Source organism: Emys orbicularis, chromosome 14 (genome assembly GCF_028017835.1).
Source record: "Emys orbicularis isolate rEmyOrb1 chromosome 14, rEmyOrb1.hap1, whole genome shotgun sequence".
NCBI lineage: Eukaryota > Metazoa > Chordata > Testudines > Emydidae > Emys > Emys orbicularis.
The window spans coordinates 33,685,397-33,704,557 of NC_088696.1; positions in this window are offsets into that span (position 1 = coordinate 33,685,397).

The following is a 19,161-nucleotide window of genomic DNA, read 5'->3' on the forward strand; positions in this document are numbered from 1 at the left end:
CACAAAAGCTAGTGGATGGAATCATCAGGGTTTCCGATCTGGGTTTCCATAGAGCTGAACCACCAGAGCTGAGAAAGTTTTGGATAAAATGTTCACTTTTGGCCCATCAAATCCGCTCATGTCTGTTGGGTCTCAGACCAATATCCTGACCTATTCAACCCATTCATGTGAATGAGTACAATTTGCCTCTGGTGGGTACTTGGCTCTGTTTCCAGCAATTTGTGGTTTTGGACTTTGTATGAAACATAAGTGGCCAATTCTGCTCTCATTTACACTGGTGCATCCCCACTGAATGGAACTAAGTGGGCCTAAGGATTTTACTGAATTACCCCAGTACACAGGTCAGCAGTTGTGAAGTATATTTTTATGATTTAGGTGACATGAACTCCTTCTGCTGTGGGCTATTGCCAGAGTATTGGCTAATTATGTTAATATAAATGGCAGGATTGTCCCTATTTTGTGAGAGATACAGGGATTGTCTCATGCTATGTAACACCTACAGTAGATGAATTAAACCTACACAACTACAGAACACCGTTTAGAACCTCAGTCACTTCACTATTCGTATGTGCAAGGCATGTGAATTGTTCCACTTGACCAGGGAGTGTGCAAAGGATAAATAATCTTGTCCAGGCAAACTTGTTTGGTGTGGGCTATTTTGGGTTTCTTACTTGGAAGCAAAGGCTAGTGGGGATTGCTTGTGTATTTCTGTATGTTATCATGGTTACAGCTGTATCTGGGATGCATGTTTAGCTAATGTATGGACAACATATGACTGCATCAATGCACTGGTCATTTGCTATGCTTCTGTAACAGCATTCATGATCTATTATTAATGAAACAATAAGTGTACTCACTGGCACTGAGTATGCCATTAACAATACCTTGTCAATACTGAGTGTATTTATTATTAAAAACTATTTTAGTTAGTGACATAACTTTACACATATCTTTATGGAACAGAGATTAGACTCATTCTCTGCCGTGAGGGGTTTACAATCCTTATAAGCCAAAAATACACAAGACATGGAGAGGGAGGATCTGGCAGTTACTAATGAGGAGCAGACGAGAGGAAGGATTTACTGTTAAGGTGAGTTTGAAGGAAAGATTTGAAGAAGGAGGCAGAAGGGCCCAAATCCTCAAAGGTATTTAGGCTTCTCGCTTCCACTGAAATTAATGGATGTTAGGAGCCTAAATACCTTTGTGGACCTGGGCCAACGTGCTTAGTGAATGAGATTGTTCCAGGAATAGGGGCTGGTGATAGAAGGCAGGAAGCTGAATGTCCAAGGAGACAAGTATCAGGGGGTAGCCGTGTTAGTCTGTATCCACAAAAACAACAAGGAATCTGGTGGCACCTTAAAGACTAACAGATTTATTTGGGCATAAGCTTTCGTAGGTAAAAAACCTCACTTTTTCAGATGCATGGAGAGTGAAAGTTACAGATGCAGGCATTATATAATGACACATGAAGAGAAGCGAGTACCTCATAAGTGGAGAACCAGTGTTGACAGGGCCAATTCAATCAGGGTGGATGTGGTCCACTCCCAATAATAGATGAGGAGGTGTCAATTCCAGGAGAGGCAAAGCTGCTTCTGTAATGAGCCAGCCACTCCCAGTCCCTATTCAAGCCCAAATTAATGGTGTTAAATTTACAAATGAATTTTAGTTCTGCTGTTTCTCTTTAAAGTCTGTTTCTGACGTTTTTTTCTTCAAGAATAATGACTTTTAAATCTGTTATAGAATGTCCAGGGAGATTGAAGTGTTCACCTACTGGCTTTTGTATGTTACCGTTCCTGATGTCAGATTTGGGAGTGGTAGTCAAGTGTATCACGACCAGCTTGGGATCGCAGTGTCAGCACATACATTGCATTTTCCTCTGACTGAGTGTCCCTGCATGGAGGTTATAATTAGGGCTGTTGATTAATCGTAGTTAACTCACGTGATTAACTCAAAAAAATTAATCGCAATTAATCGCATTGTTAAACAATAGAATACCAATTGTTATTTATTAAATGTTTTTCTAAATTTTCAAATATATTGATGTCTATTACAACACAGAATAGTGAACAGTGCTCACTTTATATTATTATTTTTATTACAAATATTTGCACTGTAAAAATGATAAACAAAAGAGATAGTATATTCCAATTCACCTCATACAAGTACTGTAGTGCAATCTCTTTATCGTGAAAGTGTAACTTACAAATGTAGATTTTTTGTTTGTTACATAGCTACACTCAAAAACAAAACAATGTAAAACTTTAGAGCCTACAAGTCCACTTAGTCCTACTTCTTGTTCAGCCAATCGCTAAGACAAATAAGTTTGTTTACATTTATGAGAGATACTGCTGCCTGCTTCTTAGTTACAATGTCACCTGAAAGTGAGAACAGGCGTTCGCATGGCACTTTTGTAGCCAGCATTGCAAGGTATTTCAGTGCCACATATGCTAAACATTTATATTCCACCATTCCAGAAGACAGGCTTCCATGCTGATGATGCTCATTAAAAAAATTAATGCATTCATTAAATTTGTGACTGAACTCCTTGGGGGAGAATTCTATGTCTCCTGTTCTGTTTTACCCACATTCTGCCATATATTTCATGTTATAACAGTCTCGGATGATGACCCAGCACATATTCGTTTTAAGAACACTTTCACAGCAGATTTGACAAAATGCAAAGAAGGTACCAATGTGAGATTTCTAAAAATAGCTCCAGCACTTGACCCAAGGTTTAAGAATCTGAAGTGCCATCCAAAATTTGAGAGGGACGAGGTGTGGAGCATGCTATCAGAAGTTTTAAAAGAGCAATATTCCGATGCAGAAACTACAGAACCCGAATCACCAAAAAAAGAAAATCAACCTTCTGCTCGTGGCCTCTGACTCAGATAATGAAAATGAACATGCGTCGGTTCACTCTGCTTTGGATTGTTTTCGAGCAGAACCCGTCATCAGCATGGACACATGTCCTCTGGAATGGTGATTGAAGCATGAAGGGACATATGAATCTTTAGCACATCTGGCTCGTAAGTATCTTGCGACGCCAACTACAACAGTGCCATCAGAACACCTGTTCTCACTTTCAGGTGACATTGTAAACAAGAAGCGGGCAGCTCCTGTAAAGTGTAACCAAACTTGTTTGTCTGAGCAATTGGCTGAAGTAGGATTGCATGGACTTGTAGGCTCTAAAGTTTTACATTGTTTTATTTTTGAATGCAGTTCTTTCTTTGTACATAATTCTACATTTGTAAGTTCAACTTTCATGATAAAGAGATTGCACTATAGTACTTGTATTAGGTGAATTGAAAAATACTATTTCTTTCGTTTTTTTACAGTGCAAATACTTGTAATCAAAAATAAATATAAAGTGAGCACTGTCCATTTTGTATTCTGTATTGTAATTGAAATCAGTATGTTTGAAAATGTAGAAAACATCTAAAAATATTTAAATAAATGGCATTCTATTATTGTTTAACAGCGCGATTAATCACGATTCATTTTTTTAATTGCGTGATTAATCATGATTCATTTTTTTTAATTGCTTGACAGCCCTAGTTATAATTGGTATTTATGTATGAGTTTATGATGGACACTATATATAGTACAGATGGACCTGACTGTAAACCTCAGATCCAAACATAGTTGGACAGGAAAAGTAGTGATCTAGGTCCAAATAGCTCTATAATAGGCAGAACCAAATTCTGGAACCGAACATGCCAAGACTGTGTAAGAGTCCTGTGGTGGGGCAGCTGCCCCACACAGGGAGGAAGGATTAAAGCAGGCCAGAGGGAGCCTGCGCAGAACTCTTCAATTAGAAGAGGGATCACTAAGCGAGCCAATTGGGAGGTGGCTTGTTGCAGCGGCCAATGATGGCTAGCAGGGGCCATATATATAGGGCTGCTCAACAGAGCAGAAGGAAGTCCCTCCCTGGCCTGCTAGGGAGAAGGACTGGCTACCTAGGAGCACAATAGCTAGAGCAGTGCTGGGCAGGGTAGCAAAGCAGAAGGAGCTTTTGGCTGACCGCTGCCAGACTGAGGCCTTGGAGGAAGGGCAGATAAGGTGCTAGGGCTGCCCCCACTTGCCCTGAAGGAAGTCGCCAATACAGACTGCAGTTTGCCCCTGGAGCAAGGGACTAGACTGGTGACTGCAGAAGGCCACTGAGGTGAGTGGCTGGACTATAGACTGCCAGTTCCCCCGAAAGTGGGGGAGACAGTGGAGCAGGGCACAGCCAGAGGGCTGTGCCCAGAAGAGGACATCGCAGTCCGGGGAGCAATGCGGGTCACCGAGTGGTGGAGTAACGGCGCACGAGACACCACCGGAAGAAGGCACCCTGTGGAAGGACTTGAGCTAATTCCAGAACGGCCAGCAGGAGGTGCCACAGTGGTGAGTCTCGCACCGATACAAGTCCAGATACAAGTTTTGTAGCTCTGCCCCAACCCTAGTGTACTGTAACAAGTGTATTGCTTTCTGAGCTTGATTGCTTACAGTAACTCCCCACTTAATGTCCTCTCGCTTAACGTTGTTTCGATCTTACGTCCCTGCTCAATTACAGAACATGCTCCATTTAAAGTTGTGCAATGCTTCGCTATAACATCGTTTGGCTGCCTGCTTTGTCCACAGCTGGCAGCCCCCGCATCAGCTCCCCTATGCCGCCACCACAGCACCTCCTCCCCTCCAGCAGACCCCACGGATCAGTGCCTTCCCCCTCCTCCCCCACCTCCTGCCCATGGCAATCAGCTGGCTTGCAGCGTTCAGGAGCAGGGGCGGCTCTATGTTTTTTGCCGCCACAAGCACGGCAGGCAGGCGGCTTTCTGCGGCGCACCTGCTCGTGGTCCGCTGGTCACGCGGATTCGGTGGCATGCCTGCGGGAGGTCCGCCGGTGCCGCGCCATCGGCTTCCCCGCCGCCGAATTGCCACCGAAGCCGTGGGACCGGTGGACCTCCCGCAGGCATGCCGCCGAAAGCCGCCTGCCTGCCGCCCTCACAACGACCGGCAGGCCGCCCCCCGCGGCTTGCTGCCCCAGGCATGCGCTTGCTGCGCTGGTGCCTGGAGCCGCCCCTGTTCGGGGGGGGGGAGGAGTGGGGACTTGGCGTGCAGGCTCTCCCTCCCTCCCCTGCCTCAAGAACGCCGCAAACCAGCTGATTGCCGCAAGCAGGAGGCAGGGGAGGAAGGGGGAGCCTGCGCGCTGAGTCCTCGCTCCTCCCCCCTCCCTCCTGCCCCCTGAACATCGCAAGCCAGCTGATTGCCACGGGCAGGAGGGAGGGGGAGGAGCGAGGACGCGGCGTACGGAGTAAAGGAGTAGGGGAAGAAGAGGCAGGTTAAGGATGGAGGCTTGGGGGAAGGGGTAGTGTGGGCGGGCCGAGGGTTGAGCCACCCACCCCTGGCGCTTGCAGAGTAGGGGAAGCTGCCGCTGCTGCTGCACAACGTGCTTCTCCTAGCCTACAGCACCTTCAGCCTCCTTGCCTGCCTCATTGTCTCCAGTGCCAGTGGGCTGTGCCTGTGTGGGGTAAGGCGGGGGCACCTCCCAACTATTATATTGTACTGTATGGCAAAAAAAATTTCCCTGGAACCTAACCCCCCCATTTACATTCATTCTTATGGGGAAATTGCATTCGCTTAACATCGTTTCACTTAAAGTCGCATTTTTCAGGAACATAATTACAACGTTAAGTGAGGAGTTACTGTATTTGGCAACTCACATTATTATTGTAATTGTTTTTATGGGGATATTCATGGACTGTAGCCATATGTAGGCAGTTGTGTACAATGGATAAACTTGTATCAACACCTTGTCAAGCACTCCTTTATTTATACACTATAGACTCCGGCCAGGTCTACGCTACAAACTTACATCGGTATAACTAAGTCGCTCAGGACTGTGAAAAATTCACATCCCTGAGCAATGCAGTTATACCGACTTAACCCCTCGTGTAGACAGCACCGTGTCAATGGGAGAGCTTCTCCTGTTGATCTAGCTACCGCCTCTCACAGAGGTGGATTAACTATGCCGTCAGGAAAAGTTCTCCTGTTGGCATAGTAGCATCTTTACTAAAGCGCTACAGTGCAGCTGCACCGCTGCCGCTTTTTAGGTGTTGACCTGCCCTCAGTGTGTGAAAATGCTTGTGTATGTGATTTGCAGTGTTGTTGTAGCCATGTTGGTCCCAGGATATGAGAGAGACAAGGTGAGTGAGGTAATATCTTTTACAGGACTAACTTCTGTTGATGGAAGAGACAAACTTTCTAGCTTCACAGAGCTCTTCTTTAGGTCTGGAAAAGCTTGCTATAGTGTCACAGCTAAATAAAGGGTGGCACAGATTAAGTGTAAGAGGCTAACACAAGGTGCAAGAAACCATTGAAAATGAAGTGGACAGTTAGCACCTCTGCAGTCATAGGACAAAGGAGGATTAGTAGGTTACAAATTGTAGTAATGAGCCATAAAACCAGTTTTTGTTGAGACCATGATTTTTAGCATCTAGCAGAGTTATGAATCTAAGGGCTTGGCTACACTTGCAGATGTAGAGCGCTGGGAGTTAAACCAGCCTTCGGAGACCGCAGCAGGGAAAATGCTGCCGAATGTTTACACTGTCAGCTGCAAGGGCAGTGGCGTGGCCACATTAGCAACTCTTGCAACGCCATAGAGAGCAGTGCATTGTGGTAGCCATCCCAGTGTGCAAGTGGCTGCAGCGTGCTTTTCAAATGGCGGGGGATGGAGTGTGACAGGGAGTGTGTTGTGTGTAGGGGGGAGTAGGGTGACCAGACAGCAAGTGTGAAAAATCGGGACAAGGGTGGGGGGTAATAGAAGCCTATATAAGAAAAAGACCCCAAAATCGGGACTGTCCCTATAAAATCGGGACATCTGGTCACCCTAGGGGGGAGACAGTGTGTTTTGGGGGGAAGAGGGTGTGTCAGCATGCTGTCTTGTAAGTTCAGACAGCAGCAGACCCCTCCCACACCTCTCTCTCTCTCTCTCTCACACTCACACACGCACACACACGCACGCACACACGCCTGCCTCGGCGGCGGCAGCATTCCACAGTAATGGTTTGCTTTGTGTCCCGGAGAAGGTAAGCTTGCTGGCTGTCAGAAACGGAGTTTTGAAAGGGGATATCCGCATGCCTGAAGCCGAGTTCACAACAATGACCAGAGTGGCCACTTGACTTCAGGGGATTATGGGACATTTCCAGAGGCCAATCACAATGCAGTAATGCAACACGTCATCCACACTGACACCCGGGCATTTCAGGCAGGGTGCAGCAAGCTTTATGCTCTTCATGGAGGTGGATTACCAGGAGCGCTCCAGCTGCAGAGTCCAGGCGCTTTAAGTGCTTTGCCAGTGTGGACACCTCAAGAGTTACGGCGCCTGGGGCTGATTTAATGAGCTCTAGCTTGCAAGTGTAGCCAAGCCCTAAGTTCCTATGCTCATCTTTTGAAAGTGTTGTGCAGGTTTCCTTTGAGGATGAGGACTGAGAGACCAGATATGGAGTGATCACTTTGTGAAAAGTGTTTGACCATGGATGATAGGGTGTTTTTGTCTTTTATTATTTTTCTGTGAGTTCATTCAAGAGCATAATGTTTCTTTGGTTTCACCTAGCTAATTGTTGTTAGGGCATTTAGTGCATACTGGATGAGGTACAGCACATGTTGTAATAGGCATGTGTAAGACCCATGGATCTGGAAAGGTGTGTTGTGGGTATTGATCATCGTAGCAGTAGAGATATGTTTGCAGGTTTTGCATCTGTTGTTCTGGCAGGGACTGGTGCCGTTTTGAGTTGGTGTGTCCTGGTCTGTAGGGAGCTTGCTTCTGACAATGAGCTTAGCGAGGCTGTGGGAGGGGAGGTTGTTTGAAGACCAGAAGAAAAGGTCAGGAAAGATTTCTTTCAAGATGTGGTTCTCATCAACTAGGGGTTGTAGCTGTTTGCTGATACTGAGTATGGATTCCAGTGTGGGGTGGTAAGTGACAACTAGGGCTGTGTGGTCTGTGGGGGGTGATTCTTTTGTACTGAAGCAGGTTCTCTCAGGGTATTTGGGTGTCCCATTCCACGATGCTATCTACTTCTCTGATGGAGTATCCTAGTTTGGTGAAGGCAGTTTTAAGCGTGTTAACGTGTATGTAATGGTGTGGCTGTTTACTTCCTGTTGAGTGCCTCCTCATGGACACAGCTCACTCTATGGCACCCTGTCTCTTTTGCCCATCCCTTCTGCTCAGGGGCCCTTTAACAACTCACAGTTCACACAGTTATTCAGACAATCCCCAGAAGGGATCCCATTTATTTAGTCCTCAGGTGCACATGGGACCTCCAGGCCTCAACACTAGTACAGTGTCTCTCTCCCAGCAGTCCAACACAAAGTCTTTTAAAACAAAACACAAACGTATACAGTCTTCACCCCAGTTCCAGCTGGGCAAAGCCCCTCTCCTCCTTTAGGGTCTACTGCCAGTCTTTCCCCTGCCTCTGGATCTCTCCCAGTCTTCACTTCCTGGAGAGCTTTCTCCTGCTTCTTGCAGTCTCAGTTACACTCTCCGCATCCATTCTCCTGAAGCTTCCTGCTGCCTTTTACCCTGGGACCAATTGATTCCCCTCAGGTGGGACTTGTCATGTAATCAGGGCTGGTTTAGCCCTAGGCTCTCCAGCCTAAGGGCACAAGCCACCCTGTTTCATTGTATATCCTGAACTTTCTCCTTGGTGCATATTCTGTGGTATCTGAATGCCTGGCTGTAGATAACAGATTTCTTGGTGTATCTGGGGGGATTATGGAACTGTGGAGGTAAGTGTGGTGATCTGTGGGTTTCTTTTATACAGTTCTCCATAGGGTTCCATTGTTGAAGCTGATTGTTGCATCCAGGAAGTTGATGCTAGTGTGGGAGTGTTAGAGAGAGTTTGATGGATGGGAGGTGGTTGCTGAATCTGTGCTGGAAATCTGTGGGGAGTTTAGGTTGTCTGTCCAGAGACTGTGTGTATTCGATGGCTCGGGATGGTGACGGCCCTGTGAACCATCCTAGAACACATTTATTAAACATGGTTCACCCAAGGGTTCAACTAGCAGAAAATCAAGGGGTACTTGGGCGTGAGCAGTAGTGGAGCAGGGAGGCCATCTGGGCAGATAAAAAAATCTAGCTCTGGCAGCAGAACAGAGATGGTTGGCTGGGCTAACAGGGGAATACTTCTCTGGGGACCCTAATATGTCCCATGTGGAAGGAGGCTGACCTGACTGGCTGAAGATCCTATACCCAGAAGTCTATCCTGAGTGCTAGTCATGGACCGTAGACTACACTGGCATAACTGAAGATCCCGTGCTGCAGGTCTAAGTCTGCTGCTGAGTGTGGGTAGTTGTGGAAAACTGACCTGGTCTGAAGAGACAAATTAGATGCCCAGGTAGCAGGATGATGGAGAAAGGAAAGCAAGAAGGGACTGAACTGATGTGTGAGGTTGTGGGGTGGCAGGAAAGGAAGAATCTGTGGGTTGATTGTGGCCTGGGAGTGTGTGGTCACACCAGTACTCCTTCCTTCACTTCAAGCACTGATGATCATAATACCTTTTGCTGATAGAAAGGCAGCATTGTCTATTGGATTGAATATGGGAGCCATGAACTCTTGAGTTCTCACTGCAGCTCAGTTACTGACTCAGGACTGGTCTACTCTGGGAACTTACATCGGCATGGCTACGTTCTGAGGAGTGTGAACTATCTACACCCATGAGAGATGTAGCTATGCCAACCTAACCGCTGGTACAGGCAGTGTTAGGTTGATTGAAGAATTCTTCCGTCAACCTAGGTACCGCCTCTGAGGGAGGTAGATTACCAATGCTGATGGGAGAACCCCTCCCATTAGCATAGGTAGCGTCTACACTGAAGCACTACAGCGGCACAGCTGCAACATTGCAACTGTGCCACTGTAGTGTCTTAAGGTGGCCTTGGGCAAATCCCTGACTTCTTGTGTTTCAGTTTCACCACCTGTAACAGAAGATAATACTCTTTTACTGACTCAGTGGGTTACTGTATGGATTAATTAAGGGTTCATGCAGTGCTATAAAATATAATATGCCATATAAGTGCTAGGTATTATTGTTGTTTTATTTATTGAATGTGAACATAAAGCACTGTGTGGCAGCCCTTCCTCTCATCATGTACATACGTGATATATTGCATGTTGCAAGGTGTGTTCCTGGCATTCATTCCCTTGCTAATAAATCCTTTAACGTGTGGGTGCATACAGGACAGAACTGTCAGCTCCTGTATTTGACTGACTTTTCCTGTACCTCACTTACTGTGTGATTCTTATTTTCATTGTGGCCTATTTCACCCAAGGCTCTCAAAGAGCTTTAAACTAAGCCCCAAAACATCTCTATGAAGCAGGTAACTATCCTCTCCATTATACATGAGAAGGACCTGAAGGACAGAGCATTTAAGTGATTTGCCCAAGATCACACAGTGAGTCAGTGGCAGAACCAAAAACAGAATCCAGGAGTCCTTTCTTGTAATTCCATGCTGTGCTGACTAGATATTACTCCCCTCTTATTGATAGGCATGCATGGCTGCATGTGATGGGCCAGCTTCTCCATTCATTTCAATAGATGAATCCTGTGGCAATGTAACTGAGGACAGTTTGGCCATATATATTTAAATTACTGTCACCAACATGCTTGAGCATTGAAGAAACAAGCAGGTCGTTTCACACCCCAGACCAGAGAACCTGCTGTGTCATTCTTCCTCCATTTACCCCGGATGTTGCATGACCACAGAAGCTTCCATGTGACGTAACTGGCTTACTGTCCTCTCAGCTCTGTGTATGTGGCTGGATCCCCTGTGTGTGCTGCTGTTTAAATCATAGCAGCACTTGCACGCGGCAGCTTTGCCAGCCTTGATTGCACCATTTGGTTTTGTGCAAGAGGCAGGCTTGAGCTTGAAATGCTCCTTTTCTTATGTGATTCCAATAAGAGTGATTAGTGTCTTCTCCCAAGCTTCTGATGTCAGCCCTTTCTCCACACTTTGTCAATGATGTGTGACAGGTTTTGTTTCCTTATGACTGCCAATTTCCTGTAATTCAACCCACAATGTGTTATAGCTGTGTGGTATTTAACCACAGTGTTAAAACTCGGTATAAAGAACAGGAGTACTTGTTAGCCTCTAAGGCCTTGGCTACACTGGCGCTGTACAGCGCTGCAACTTGCTGCGCTCAGGGGTGTGAAAATGCCCCCCCGAGCGCAGCGAGTGCAGCGCTGTAAAGCGCCAGTGTAATCAGCACCTGCAGCGCTGCACGGTCGCTCGCAGCGCTGCAAGCTACTCCCCTTGGTGCGACTACACTTGCGCTTCACAGCGCTGCCGTGGCAGCGCTGTGAATTCCCAAGTGTAGCCAAGGCCTTAGAGTTGGTAGGGCAACTCCCACCTTTTCGTGTTCTCTGTATGTATATACATCTCCTTATTATATGTTCCATTCTATGCATCTGATGAAGTGGGCTGTAGCCTACGAAAGCTTATGCTCAAATAAATTTGTTAGTCTCTAAGGTGCCACAAGTACTCCTGTTCTTTTTGCGGATACAGACTAACATGACTGCTACTCTAAAACTCGATATGCTAGCTTTATGAGTTTTGCTTCCCTTAGTGTTAGCTGATCATGCTTCACTCTGGTAGCACTAATTGGTCTAGTGGTGCATTTTGCCCTTTATCTGTCTTAAATCCTATATTTTTTCCATTAATGGAGTTAAGTTATGAAGTTCAGATATAAACTATCCCCAAGTTCAAGGTGCTCTGATCCAGGTTTTAGTCACTATCACTAAAGAGATTGGCAAAAGCCACAAAATTTGAATCCAGCTTCAATACCCATACCTTAAAGTTCCATCTGTTTGACCTGGACTTTTATTTTGGGCCTTTCACTAATTTTTTCCTTGCTTCTTACTGTCCAGTGTGTGATTGACATGAATTCTATGTAGATAAATGTGAATAGATGGGAACTACCACAGAATACAGTGTTGTCAGGTGTGTTTTCTGCTTCTTATATCATATCCCCTTGCCAGCCACTTGTGGCTGTGTTGGTTTCAGAGCAGAGTAATGCAACTCAGCACTATTGAGCAGCCTGGCAGTTGGGTAGATTTCCAAAGACAGACATTATGAAAGGAGGAAAGAAGCCTGAAAGAGAGTTGTTTCCACCATGTTATAGAGTCGGCTATACAGACCCATGCAATAAGACTATTTCCACAGGTTATGTGGTTGTGAGTTCAGAGAGAGAAAAGAAAATTCCCTCATCACAGCATTTTCATTAACTAGAGACTGGGGGCCAAATTATCTGCTGATTCAAAAGGGCACAGATCCATTAACTTAGTGGAGTTTGCCCATTTTCTTCAGCAGGGAATTTGGTCCAGAGAACTGGTTGATATGCCACATGATTGCAGTCTCCACTTTGTACTACTTCACAGGTTGCTGGATAGGTGGAGGCTATGCAAGTTGGCATAGCATAAGGAAAGTGCTTGAAATGGCCGAACAGCTTCCAGCAAACCGAGAACTCATTCCCCACATGGAGCGTTGTTCTAGTAATACATTTGTGATGCAGAGTGGTGGGATGCATACAAGGTATTCTACGCTGTTTATGCAACAAAATAAAAGCTTCCAGTAACTGTAAACTCCATTATCTCATTGCGGTCTTTGGCAACTGCTTTTTTCTGAACATGCCCAGAAATGCCTCTTAAGTAGTAGTTCTCACGTGCCTGACTGTGTAACACAGTTGTTCCTCATACTGTTCTTTGTCCAGTGTGCTGTTAATCCTGGAAAGAACTGTGGGTGCTGCATGTTGTCCCACGGGTTGGAGTGGCATTTAACAGATTTTATCAGAATGGTCACTTCCTGAAGTCATTAACAGCTGCAAGTGCTGAACACCTTTGAAAAATGAGGCCACATCTATCTAGGTGTCTAAATATGGATTTCAGACCTTAATTGTAGGTTTCCAGGTTTGAAAATGTGCCTGGCCATAATCTTTCCTATGTTGTGTGTGAGTGTTAGTTTGAGGATGGATCACTATTATGATTTGAGGGATCTAGCCACCTTTGTGTTATAAGACTTGAGCACTGGGGCTGTGAGTGTACATTTCTGTCCGTGCTCCATTTTGCCATTGTGGACAAAACGCTATGAACTATTGAGCTTTCACTGGGAGTTGAGGATCTCATTGACTGACCCTGTTTAGTGATTAATTACTGCTTACTGTCAGGGTTGTCTTATCTGATATGCATGACACATCACATGACAAAGTGCTGTTATTCCCGCCCAGCAGTTGCTCAAGTAATTGTTCCCTACTGTTTGCTGCACCCATTTTTCCATGATAACATCAGCATTTCTTAATTGGCTCCCTGACTAGGGAACTTGGTTCTTTCTTGAGTCTGAAGACAATACCCAGCTTGTCTTACCATCCCCATAAAGATGCTTTAACCACAGCCAGAAAGATGAGTTACTTAGGTGTATGTTCAGGACATTCTATTCCTGGTAAAGTCATATCAGCCAGATGAGGCTTGAACATGATATTAATGAATGTGCACTTGCAGGCTGCACATCTATTATGATGGCGCATATTCAGACCTGGACAATTCATTTTATGCTAGCTCTAAATCTGGCCCTTTACATTTAATCTTGAATAATAGTCATTTTTCTGACTCAGGTCTAGATTTTAATGTTTGTTTGGCTTCAAAATATCATGGACCATATATTAATCCATTTAGTATTATCACAGATGTACACATCTCCAAAGTGAGAGATACTGCAGTACATATTTGGGTAAACACTATTATTTCCATATCAAGCAGACACCTCCCTTAATAATAATCTCCTTCTCCATCCCTCAGCTTCAGCATTGGAAAAACCTAGCAGTAAAAAAGAAGAAATGGAACCATAATGACACTCAAACATCAAAGTTCCAATGGATGAAGCATTAATGACTCATTGACACCATTCTCTGGTCTCCTAGCAGGGGGAGGGCTAGCTTAGTGGTTTGAGCATTGGCCTGTTAAACCCAGGCTTGTGAGTTCAATCCTTGAGGGGGCCGCTTAGGCATCTGGGGCAAAATCAGTACTTGGTCCTGCCTAGTGAAGGCAGGGGGCTGGACTTGATGACCTTTCAAAGTCCCTTCCAGTTCTAGGAGATAGGACATCTCCATTAATTTGTATTATCAGAATACAAGTTCCTCTTTCACCAAACAATTGCACCTGCTCTAGATAGATACATTTTATCTTTATATATGGATGAAAATCCTACTTCACTAGACATTCTTGACACTGGTTAAACCCCATATGCCACAATAACCTCCTTGATTCTGAAATCAAGTGGGACACAGAATTGGGAGCCACCCTGGATCAAGATACTTGTTAAATATATATAAGAATGTAAGACTAATGACCTCCTCCCCAGACCTAAAGAAGAGCTCTGTGCTGGTCTCCTGAAGGAGAGCTCTCTGTAAACTCAAAAGTATGTCCCTTTCACCACCAGAAGTTGGTCCAATAAAATATATTACCTCACCCACTTTCTGTCTCTAGGGAGATGCTGAGAGTCATGGGAATTTGTGCAAGATATAATCTGTCCCTGAGGGCTCAACCCACTCATTCTACATAAAAGCACAGATCGAACTTGCAGCCCTCACTTGGCACATTACCCCTCCACTCAGCTCTGCCCCTCCCACTTACATCTTTCTATTACTCCTTTTCCTTTTCTGCTTACTCCTAATTTATTATTATTATTTATTTATTTATTATTTGTATTACTGTAGTATCTAGGAGCCCTAGCCAAATACCAGAACCCCATCATGCTAGGGGCTGTAAACACTGATTTCAGTAAAAATTCTTTAGGATCCCACTTTACCATCTTTGCTCCTGCAAAACTCCCAATAGGCCCAAATCCAAAGTTCTTACTCAGGTTTTACTCATTCCTGGGACTTTAGCAATTCAGTATATCAGGATTTGGCCCCTTGACTCACTGGCTGTTTTGCAAGGGTCAGAAATGAAAATAAACCGAGTAAAGAGCTCAGGATTTGGCCTTTAAAGATTAGAATTGTAGTGTTCAGTCAAACCTTACTATAGAGTGAATTCACTTGGTGAACAATCCTTCTGTACTGGATGAAAATAAATAGATTTATTTTTAAAACAGTTCTTTATGGAGAAATCCCTAAAAAGTAGATGATGTCAGTACACAAATATCTGTCAAATTGAGGCTCAAGCGGATGACCTCAGATATAGCCAGGGCCTACAGCATTAATGGCTTAAAAGATCAAAAAGTCCAACTTAAAGTGTGGGTCTACTTTGAAGAGTAACTCTGAAAAAATGGCCTTGTGTGGTTTCAGGATTGCTATCTCTCAGTGACCTATAGCCCTGCAAAGTCAGCCTGGGATTTGAGTATCAAGTTATTTCATTTTCCTGCATCATAAACCGTAATAAAGGTTCTGAAGTCCAGTTAGGCCCTACATAAACCCTGTGCTCAGGGTTTAGATCAGATATAAATGATTGATTGGTCTTGTAACTGCAATTTATTAAAGAAGTCTGTTGATTGTGATGCCCAGGAAGGAATAGACACTAGCTTACTCTGATGCTATAGCTGTGATAGCTCTACAGTGCTAACAGGAACCAAAAGCAGTAGACTTTATTTTTGTCACTAAATCAAACGTACACTGCATGATTCTTAATACACCTGGGGCACAGGCCTACTGAGTCAGAAGGCTCCATTTTTAAATAGTCACTTTTCTAGAACAGAATCATGCTTGAAAGCAGTCTGCCACATTAGGCTCTATATTAAGACCAGATCAGGCCACTCACAACAATTGTAAAGAATGCAAGGTAGGAATTATAATGGGGCTGGTAACACCACCTATCTTATTAAAGTTTCTCATTAGAAGACCTTGTTTTCAGTTGTTTAACTGTTTGGGCTGAAATTTTCCATGTTGAGTACTACCTGAGGCTGAGTATTTTCTGGACAATTTCAGCCAAAATGGATCAGCTGTTTCTGAGAGAGAGGCTAGGGGAAAAGACATGGTTTTGCCCAAGATAAAAAATTCTTGAGACCTTTTCTTTGAAATCCTTTAGCTCCCTCCTGACTTTGAAATTTGGCTGGGGGGGTGGCCTTTGTGTCATAGATGTACTTTTTGCCATTCTCATGAAAATCCACCCAAATCTGGACAAGTTATAAGACTTTGAAGACAGTTCACACATGTTTAGTAGAGACTTGCTAGAGTTTTACAGCTAAAATCTCTGGTGATTTCATCCTCGCTGAGCATGCTCCAGCCTCTCACAGCTTGCAGTGCTGCCCAGACTCTGTGTGTGCCATCCCCACAGAATGACTAAATATGGTCCAGTCTAGGGCTATGGGTGCAAAGCCCAACTTTCCTTGTAATGGTTTCTTGCAGGTGCTCTGGGCTAGGGTGGGGCTAGGTACCATCACTGAGAGCAGAACTCTCTCTTCTTTGCTTTCAATTACCCCTTTGTGGTGCCCATATGAAGGAGGAAACCATCTGATTTGAATGCATAGGGGATAAATGAAAGCCCAGGGGAGGGAAAGGAGTAGATGGGGACAAGGAGTCTGAGACGGGGACTGGAGGGGGGGGGGGCGGGGAGAAACTATTACTGGAAATGGGGATACTGGGACTGCTTGGACAGGGAGAATGGGAGCCAGACAGTGTCAGGGACGCTGGGACTGTGAGCTGGGCTGGGGAGAGTGGAACTTGAAGCCAGTGATGGAAATGGGGGAAGACACTGAGATTGGATGAGGCGATAGGCTGAGGAGGAGATTGGGACTAGGAATTGTTGGGGGCAGTGGGAAGGAGAGATGGTTCTGACAAGGAGCTGAGGTGTAGGGGGAGAGTTAGGACTGACAGGGCAGAGAGACTGGGACAAGGAGCTAGGGAGGAAATGGAAGAAAAGGCTGAGCTGGAAGAGCAGCCTAAGGAGGGAGACTGGAGCTGGAAGCCAGTGAGGAGGGGAGCAATAGTTTGGCTGATGACCTGGGAGGGGGAAATGAGACTGGCTGGGCAAGGAGTTTAGGACTGAGTATGGACATGTGGAGAGACTGGGAGTCAGGAGGGATTGGGACTTGGGATTGTGTGAGGGAATCTAGAACTGGCTGTGCAGGGAGACCAGAACTGGGATGTGATGCCTGAAGAATGCAGACTGGGACTGGGTAGGCAAGTAGAATGAGACTTGGATTAAGGGGTCAGAGATGAGGTAGAGACAGAACTGGAACAGCTTGTAGGGGATGGGGCAGAAGGGGGTCAAGCATGTGGGGAATAGACAGAAGTCTGTGCCTACTAGACACATTTCCATCCGGAGCCTGGGAAGGAACCCAAGATTCCTAAATCTCACCATTCCTCTGTTGTCAGCAAATATCTGTGAAACCCACTGGCAAAGTGGTTCTCATCTGCCTCTAGTGCTTGTCCACATAGAGGATGACATCCTATTATTGCTATCCACTACTCTGTTAGCACAAGTGGAAGAATCCATGTGGTGGATCTAAAGGTTATAACCCTGCTGATGACGCATGTGGGTGTCAATATGATGCCATGTGATGGAATTTTTTCTTAATTTCGGTTTCCCTTTTTAAAATATAGGAAATAACACACCAAAACTATGTTAAAAGAAAATTATTAAAGTTACAAAGTCATGCGTCATGCCTCATAAATTAAGAAAACCAGAATTAAGGTTGCCTGTACAACCGCCTTTCAGCCCCCTTGTGCATATGCATTATGATACAGTCTTTAATTACATGATCACATACTATTTTGTCCACATGAACCCTGCCTCATTCAGTGTACAGGATGGACGATGCTCACTGAAGGAGCAGCTACTAAATGTTTTGTTTTCTTCATTCAGTGGATAGCTCCAGGCTTTATTTACTGCACACTATTGAAACTCTGCTCTGAAGACAGAATTATTAATTTCCTGTTGGGCTGTGTTACAGAGCTCATCGCTACACTATACGAGTGCTTCACAAACATTAATTAATTGATCTTCACAAAAACCCTGTGAGGTGAGAGCGTGGCATTATCCTTATTTTACAGATGAGAAGCTGAGGCACAGAGAGATTAAAGTAAAAAATATTCATTAATGTTGGTGTTTCCAATCTGAGAACTTAGGACCTCATTTTTTAGAGTACTTGGCATTATATAGTACTATATATTCAAGAACAGCATCCACTGACTTCAGTTGTCGTCATAAAGGCTCAGCACTTCTGTAAAACAGGCCCCAGGAACATACCATTAGTGACCACATGTAAAAAGTTTGATTTAAGTGAGTTGTTTAGCATCACAAAGGAACTCTGTGGCAGCGGCAAGGATAGAATCTGATTCTCCAGTGCAGCATTCAACTGTCTTAACTATGAGACCATCCTTTCTCTTCTTGTCTCATTCACTACACACCTTCCAACTTCTGTAACAAATGAGGGATCTGCCACCGAAGTGCCGCCGAAGACCCGGAGCGCCGCCGGGTGAGTAAAAATTAAAAAGGAGCCTCTAGCCGGGGAAGGGATTCTCGGCCACTTCTTCCCCCCTGCCCCCCGGCGGCCCTGCCACTGGGTGCGGGGCCCTCTTAGGCGCGGGGCCCGATTCGGGGGAATTGGTGGAATTGGCCTAAAGCCGGCCCTGTTCCCACCCATGGAAAGAAGAGAGAGTGACAACATCTAACAAATGTAATGGAGGCTGATCCCAAAGGTTCATAGACATAGCCTGCTGAAACCATCACCTGCTCAGTCTTCAGAGTTTACAAACACCAGTAAAACTGACTGTGACATCTGTGTATGTCCTGCAAAACAAGGATATGTCAACACTCTTCAGAGGTATTAATTCACAAACACACACCCATCAGTCTTCTCTAAGGGATAATACATCAACAGGCCTTTGAGTCTAAAGCACACCAAGTACACAGTGTCTCATCCTTTGTGCTGTGGAAAGGGGGCTTCTCAGCCCAGGAAGTGGGTAGAGTGTGTACTTTTCTGGAACCAAAGGACTCATCTGCAGCCTGAATACATTTAAAGGTTTGCCTCCCTAATAAGGCCCAGCTGTTTGCCCATCTCTCCAGGAATGTTAGCTCCTTCTCTCACACAGGAAAGGGAAGATGTTTTTCCTCCACAACAAGGAAGATCAGTGATTCCTTCCTCCCCTTGCTGGAGTACATATACCTAATCACAATCCCAAATAATAACATAATAATAATG